We start from the raw sequence: 8,448 nt of genomic DNA on the forward strand, positions 1-8,448 counted from the left end.
TATTGGAATGCCTTTTATTTTCTTCTTTTATCTGATCACATTGGCTAGAACTTCCAGTACTATATTGAATAAGAGCAAAGCAAGTGGGCAGCCTTGTCTTGTATCAGTTTTTAGTGGAAAAGAGTTCAACTTTTCCCTGTTTTGGATAATGTTAGCTGTAGGTTTTTCATAAATGGCTTTTATTATGCTTAGAAATGGTTCTTCTATGTGAATTTTACTGAGTCTTGATTATAACTGCATGTCGTATTTTGTTGAATGCTTTTTCCACATCAATTAAAATAATCGTATGCTTTTTACCTTTCTTTCTGTTACTATGGTATACTGTATTTATGTTTTTGCATATGTTGAACCACCTTTGCATCCTTGGAATAAAGCCTACCTGGTCATGATGAATAACTTTTTTTTTAATATGCTGTTGAATACGGTTAGCAAGTATCTTGTTGATCTTTTTGCATCTATATTCATCAGGGATATAGATCTGTAGTCTTCCTTTTTTGTCGTATCCTTAATTGTTTTGGAAATGATGGTTATGGAGGATTCACAGAATCAATTTGGAAGGATTCCTTTTTTAGGGTCTCTAGAAACAGTGTGAGTAGAATGAAGGTTACCTCTTCTTTAAAAGTTTTGTAAAATTTGAAAATGAAGCCATCAGGGCCTGGACTTTTCTTTGTTGGGATGTTATTTATTACTGATTCAATCTCATTGCTTCTTATAGATCTATTGAGGATTTCTATGTATTCCTGAGTCAATATTGGTAGATTATATGTGTCCAGGGATTTGTCCATCTCATCCAGGTTTTCTTCTGTATTGGCATAGACTCGCTCATAGTATCCTCTAATGACGTTTTGTATTTCTGTTATGTCTGTTGTAATGTTTCCTGGTTCCTTGTGAATTCGACTTAACTGGTTCTTTTTTCTCTTCTTAATTAGTCTGGCTATTGGTTTGTCAATCTTGTTTGTTTTTTCAAAGAACCAGCTTTCACTTTCATTTATTTTCTGTACAGTTTGCTTATTTTCTATTTCATTTATGTCTGCTTGAATCTTTATCATTTCTTTCTCCTGGAGTTTTTATGGAATATTTTTTCTGTTGCTTTTTCAATTCTCTGAGGCACAATGTCAGGTGATCCATTTGCCTTCTTTCTCTCTTCTGATGTGCACTAATAGCTATAAACTTCCCTCTTATAACTGCTTTTGCAGTGTCCTAAAGATTATAGAAATTCGTGTCCTCATTGCTATTGGTCTCCATGAATGTTTTTATTTCAGTCTTAATTTCTTCAGTAGTTACATAGTCACTCAGGAGTAGGCTATTTAGTTTTCATGTATTTGTGTATATTTGAGAATTTCTCATGAAATTAAAATCAAGTTTAATTCCATCATGGTCAGAGAAGATGCTGGATATAGTTTCTATGCCATTAATTCTGTAGAAGCTTGCTTTGTGCCCTATCATGTGGTTAATCTTTGAAAAGGTTCCATGTGGGGTATGAGAAAAAACTATATCTCATGGTTTTTGTGTGGAAAGTTCTATAGATGTTTGTAAGTCTATTTGATTTATGGTATCATTTAGATCCTTTACCTCTTTACTTATTTTTTGTCTAGATGATCTGTCCAGAGGAGGTAGTGGGGCATTGAGGTCTCCAACACTTAGTGTGTTGCAGTCTATCTCTCCTTTTAGATCTAACAGTGTTTCTTTCACATATTTGGGTGGTCCTGTCTTAGGTCCATAGACATTCATTAGCATTATATCTCGATGGATTAACCCTGTTACTATAATATAGTGCCTTTCTTTGTCTCTTAAACAGTTTTTGACTTAAAGCTTATCTTGTCAGAAATTAGTATCACTACTCCAGCTTTTATTTATTTTTTTACTCCCATTTGCATGGAATACCTTTTTCCAACACTTCACTTTTAGTCTACGTGTGTCTTTATTCATGAGATGGATTTCTTGTAGGAAACAAATAGAAGGATTCTGGTTTTTTTTCTTTTCTTTTTTTTTTTTTTAAATCTATTCAGCCAGTCTGTGTCTCTTGATAGGAGAATTTAATCCATTAATGTTTAATGTCATTATCGATATTTCCATAGTTGTCCTTACCTTCAAGTTGACCATTGTCTTACTTGTCTTTCACCCTTATTTCTGGCTGATCATTCTTAGTTTTCCTGGAACAGGATTCTCTTCAGAGTTTCTTGAAGAGCTGGTCTGGTGTTGGTAAGTTCTTTCAGATCTTCTTTATTTGAGAAGATTTAATTTTTTTTAAGGATAATATCCCTGGATTTAATAATTTTGGTTGAAACTGTTTCTTTCTTAACACTTTCAATATGTCTTCCCACTCTTTTTTGCTTGCATTGTTTCTGTTGAAAACTCCGGAGTTAGCCTGATGGGATGAACTTTGTAAGTCACTTCTTGTTTCTCTCTTGCCAATTTTAGTATCTTGTCTTTATCCGTGGTCTTGGCCAGTCTGGCTAATACGTGCCTTGAAGAAGATCTTCTTGGGTTGATTCTATTTGGAGTCCTTTGTATTTCTTGGGTCTGGATGTGTAAGTGCTTCTCTAGACTTGGGACATTTTCTTCCAGAATTTTATAAAATAGATTTTCCATGCCCATATTATTTTCTTCACCTTCTGGGATACCAGTTATTCAGATGTGTGGACGTTTGTTTAATGGAGCCTAATGTTTTTCGTATATAATCCTCATGTTGTTGTTGTTGCTGTTGTTGTCGTTATTTTCTCTGTCTTTTTGGTATTTTTTTTCTAGGTCAGAGGTTTTATCTTCTACATCACAGATTCATTATTCAGCATGGTCGAATCAACTTTTAATACTTTTGAGAGAGCTTTTGATTTCCTGTATTACAGACTTCATCTCTAATAGCACCATCTGATTCTTTCTTAGAGTGTTCATTTATTTTTTCATATCCTAGAAGGACTTCCTAATCTTGTAGCTCATTGTCACTTTTCTGTTCCAACTGATAAAATTTTGTCACCATGAATGTTCTTAAGTATTTTTCTGACATTTTGGAAACATCTGTTTTTTTTTTAAGAGATGGAGAGCAATTACTGTGTTCTTTTGATGGAGACATATTTTCTGGTTTATTCAGATCTGAGGCTCTTATTGTATTTCTAGCCATGGGGAGAAGTATTCATTTTTGTATACCTTTCAACTGGGAACAAGTGTGCCTTTTTTGTAGACTGATGTGTGCCAAAGTCTCTCTTCTTCTGTGTTTTACAATGTGGTCTGCAGAGAAGGAGTCTTCTATTCAGGAGTCTGAAGAGCAGTCCTTCCTTTTTTGCAAGTGGTTATGTAAAAGGGAGAATCCCAGGAAGCATCACAATACCAGGGTATTTGAAAATTGTGAATCTAGATCTGTCTAACCCCTTATGGTGCATGGAGAATTGGTAGGAGATGACAATATAGGATGGAAGATAAAAGAGTATGAAAGAGAATAAAGAAAGTGTGCAGTGCCCGATTTTGCCAGGTGTATGGAGATGAAAATGGGCTCTGCTGAAGAGCCGGGGTAGTCCTATGGTGTAAGGATAAATAGGAAATTCACAAAAGAAAGAAGAAGAGAAGAGGAAAAAATGCCTACCTTTCTGACAGAGAGAGTGGGTCGCTAGGGCTGGGCTACCGAAGCTGGAGCTGGGGCAGAGAGGCCCTGCCTCAGTGTCCCTTAGTCCAGAGGTCTGGAGATGAAATGGGCTCTGCTGAAGAGCTGAGGGCAGTCCTGTTGGGTAAGGACAAGTGGAAAATTCTTTAGTCATATTCTTAAAGAAATTTGTCATTTTCTCCCTATATTAATGATCCTCCTTTAAAATCATCTCTGTTCAGACAACAGTGTCATCATCCAGCTAAATGACACCTCATCTCACTCACAAGACCTTCAAAGCCTCTCTTCATTGTTTGGACATAATTTGCTTAAGCAGAGGGAAAAATACATTCAAAGTTTTCTGAAGCCCTGGGAGCATTATTCACACTAGCTCTGTGTACCATTGCAGGAGAATCTCTGAATTTGAACCTGGGCCTATAACTTTATGTCTTTTGGCTCGGATGAAGAATTTACCCTGAATCGCATTACTTGACTGTATTTCCTAATGCTGTCCCCTTTGTTTAGGTACCGATGGAGGAACTACCAATATGTATTGGCTTTTTACTTTGCCATTGAGCAGATCAATAAGAGTCCCCAGTTGCTCCCCAACCACTCTCTTTGCAATGTATTTCACAGTGATAAAAGAACTTTAGAAAGTGCTCTATTTTTGCTCACTGGAGGGAATCAGTCACTGCCAAACTACAACTGCCAGATACAGAAACAAACTGTTGCTATTATTGCAGGAAACATGCCAACATTTTCAGCCCAAGTTGGAACCCTATTGGAGCTTTACAAAAGTCCACAGGTAAGTGGGTTGTCAGGTCAAGGAATGAGAATCATAAAGTTCCTTGTGTAATCCTCTTACATCTGAGCAAAGAAAACATGGAAGCTGGGTTTACATACCTCTAGAGGCCCTCAGCACTTCTCTTGGTTATTTGCTTAAATAGAGGGGAAAAAGGCATAGGTTCTTTCCTGGGTCATGGGACTATTAACAGTAATAGGATTAGAAAGAAAAAGAGCTGTAGTAGGCCAGTTGGTGATATGGCAGTTAATGGGCCTGGATTTCACTTGGCTGAGTGTATGGCTCAAATTTTGATTTTCATATCCTAAAGAATACACTGGGTATATGTACTTGCATGACCCAAATCCCAACATATAAGGGATATTGGTACAATCATCCCATATGAGAGGTGATTTCTCACCATCCCTCTATCTCTCTGTGGCAAGAACACATAATTTAATTTGCACTATGGCAAATTAAAAATAAAAAAGAAGGAAAATTTGTTAAGTTTCACCCATGTTTCTTTCCATGTCCATAACATCCAAACCCAGTAATGGGAATACTGAGGGTTGTCTTAAAGATGCTTTCTAAAAAGTGTACACAATATAGGGAACCATCCCATCTTAGGACAAGACAATATCAGTGGGTGTGAATAGGACAATTAGACACAAAAATATAAAAACCTTTGCATTCATTATCACTTTGGGCAAATAAACAATATTCCAGCACTGGAGATCCTCCAAACTCACAAAATGGCTCAGTTCTTCAGCTGAGATTTACCAGATCCCTCTGCCCTTCCTCACATCCATGCAGGTGGATCCCTTGGAAGCACTTCCAGTTACTCTCAGAATGACAACTCTCCACCTCAGAGGTTCTTCCAAGGAGATTATCTTATAAAAGTTTCAAGAGACCTTACTGGTAAATGGGAACCAGCAGTTAGCATAATGGCTATGTCGCTGGACTCCCACGTAGTCGACCGCGGTTCGTGTCCCAGACCCAGTGGCTTCAAACTCACGCCGGGCGCGTGTGTGTGCGTGCCCATGATCCTGAGAGGAGAATGGAGGAGAAGGGATTGTGGTGTGACCATCCCCCCAGGGGGTGATTTCTCGCTTTCTGTTTCTATGTCTCTCTCTGTCTGGTGAGCACACACGCCCTATAGTGAAAAACCTGTCCCCAAAAAAAGAGACCTTACCGGTAAACACAGCATTAGCATAGAATAATTATGTTGTAGAAAAAATTATTTTAAAAATATCATAGAGGCCATATGCTTGTGTTTTAAAGACAATATATTTTAAGTTGTGTTGGTAAGATACAGTATGAAAAACCTCCCTTTTGAAAAAGCAATGTAATACACTGTAAAGTTATATGTTTTTTTTTTTTTGAGAGATTTTCACTTGTAGGGCGCGGGCGCTCCCCAGACAGACAGAGCGAGACATAGAGACAGAAAGCGAGAACTCCCCCCCCAGGGGGGATGGTCACGCCGCAATCCCTTCCCCTCCATTCTCCGTACGCATGCACACGCGCCCGGCGTGAGTTTTAAGCCACCGGGTCCGGGACACGAACCACGGTCGACTACGTGGGAGTCCAGCGACATAGCCATTACGCTAACTGCTGGTTCCCTGTAAAGTTATATGTAATCCAATGTAATATAAAGAAGATTATGATGATAATAAAAAATAAAATTAAAAAAAAGTCAATACATATTTTTTTCTCAGAGTTTAATATTTTAAACTTGACACCTAGAAAATGAAGCCTCTGATCCACATTGTCACATCAGACCAGGAAGGCAGATTCACCAACATTTCATTGCATTATCTTTTTACCTCAGTTTTCAGTGTAGGCAAGAAAGCATGTATTGAACCTTATAGTTTTTCTCTCATGCTTTGGTCTGGAAGTGATATGATTACCTGTACTAGTCACATGTCCTTTCTCAAAAAAAGAGGGGGGGTATTGAATACAGTCTTCTAATGGTCATAATGATAAAATAGAATCATTTCCACAGCATGCAATGTCTTTACAGAATATTCCATTCTTTTATCTATGCAGGTAGAGAATTAGCTCCTCCCTATTTAAGTAGGGAATTTTTTAAAAATCACACTAAATTCAGAATCAGATTATTTTAATTTTTTGGCAGACTCCAAATCTTTGTATTTTTCAAAATGAAAATCACACATTTTTTAGAGACAATATAAATGAGAATTGCAAAAAAAATGTTGCTCAAGCATAAACATATACAGATGTGTTAATTATACACATACGATTACAGGTGTACTTGGAAAAAAGTTCACTGGAAATATTCACACAGTTCCAGATATGTACATTATGTAGTGTTACAATTCTATACTCATACTAGGAAAATTGACGGTATGTTACATTAACTTACAAGTACACAAAATGCAAAATACAGTTCATCTTCTTTACAAAAAAAGAAGCATGAGATTTCTTTAAATTTTTTTTTATTCAGGTCACATATGGTCCTTTTGATCCCATCCTTAATGATAAAGACCAATTTCCATCAGTTTATCAGATGACCTCCAAGGACAGCTCTCCTGCTTATGGAATCATCTGCTTGTTGCTGCATTTTGGCTGGACATGGGTGGCACTCTATGTAACTGATGATATGCAAGGGGAGCAGTTCCTCCAGGATGTAAAGGCAAAGATGACCGAAAAGGATATCTGTGTGGCCTTTACAGAAAAGCTCCCTGCCACAAAAGGTGGCATTTTATATCGTGACTACCTTATTGTAAAGAGGATTAGAGTGTCATCTGCAAATGTGTATATAATACATGGTGATGAAGGCAGTATCCTGAGTATAGGATTGCAAAGAACCTCTTATTTAATTTTGGGAAAGGTATGGATCATGAGAAATCTCCACTCCTCAGACTTGGAAAATGTTTTTAGTATTTTGAGTAACATGCCACACAATTTCCATGGAAGTCTATTTCTTTCAAAGCAGAAAAAGAATATTCCTGGTTTTAAACAATTTCTCAAGACAGTCAATCCTTTCCAATACCCAGAAGATTTTTATTTCAGTAGACTCTGGGTTTCCTTTTTTAATTGTTCACTTACTGGGCCACTATGTAGCAAACTTAGAGACTGCCAACCAAATTCTTCCATAGAGTTTCTACCACATAATTTTTACATGAGGACAGTGTCTGACCCCAGGTATTTTATCTATCATGCTGTGCACGTGGTGGCCCAAGGTCTTTATAAGATGCTTCTGCAAAAAATAGAAATGGGATCTGAAGGAGAAGCAGACCAGCCTATTCTTCCCTGGCAGGTAAACATTCTTCATAAGCACTTGATTATATTTGGAGGAATTTTCTTTTTCATTAAAAAAAAAAATTCTACCATAGGTCATGTGCTTTCACCATAGAGACATATTGAGAGAGGAAGAGAAATCATTCCTCGTGGGTATGGCCACACTACAATTCCTTCTGTTCCATTGTCTTCCTGTGATTTGGGCACCAGACATACACTCATGCCTGGTATGATTTTCTACATTACTGGTCTGAAATTCAAACCATGGTCAGTCATATGGGAGTCCTCCTTAACCATCAAACTACCTCTGACCCCTGAAGTGTGGGGTTTTTTTGAAATTTTTTGTATTTAGCTTTTTCCCTTAGGACAAGTGTGCAAACCATAAAGGAGAAAGACAGAAGAAAAGTGAAAATCACCTTCTAGGGAAATTGCCATGCTGCATACAGTCCTTTCTCTTGTTTCCTTTTGAGATTTTGGGCATGCTCACACACATGTCTGGCATGATTTTCAAGCCTCCAGATCCAGAACTCAAACTGTGGTAGGTCATGTGGAAACTCAGTCACCCTAACCACCAAGCCATCTGCTTAGGTATATTTTTTTTGTGTGGTACTGAAAAAGATTATATATAGAGAATAAAACTTTTTCTCTAAAGGGAGCTCTCCATTAGTTGTACATAATCCACTCTGTTTTCTCTGTGAATATCCCTTGGAGGCTGGCTTTTCCCCATCACTCTCTTTCTCCTCTCTGTCCCCTCGACTTGTCCATGTCTTCCCCTGTCCTTGAGTTTATAAAATGATGGGAAGAGAAACTATGGAAAGTAGTCACAATATAA

This window comes from Tupaia chinensis, unplaced genomic scaffold (assembly GCF_000334495.1).
Source record: "Tupaia chinensis unplaced genomic scaffold, TupChi_1.0 Scaffold140863_1, whole genome shotgun sequence".
In the NCBI taxonomy this organism is placed as follows: Eukaryota; Metazoa; Chordata; class Mammalia; order Scandentia; family Tupaiidae; genus Tupaia; species Tupaia belangeri.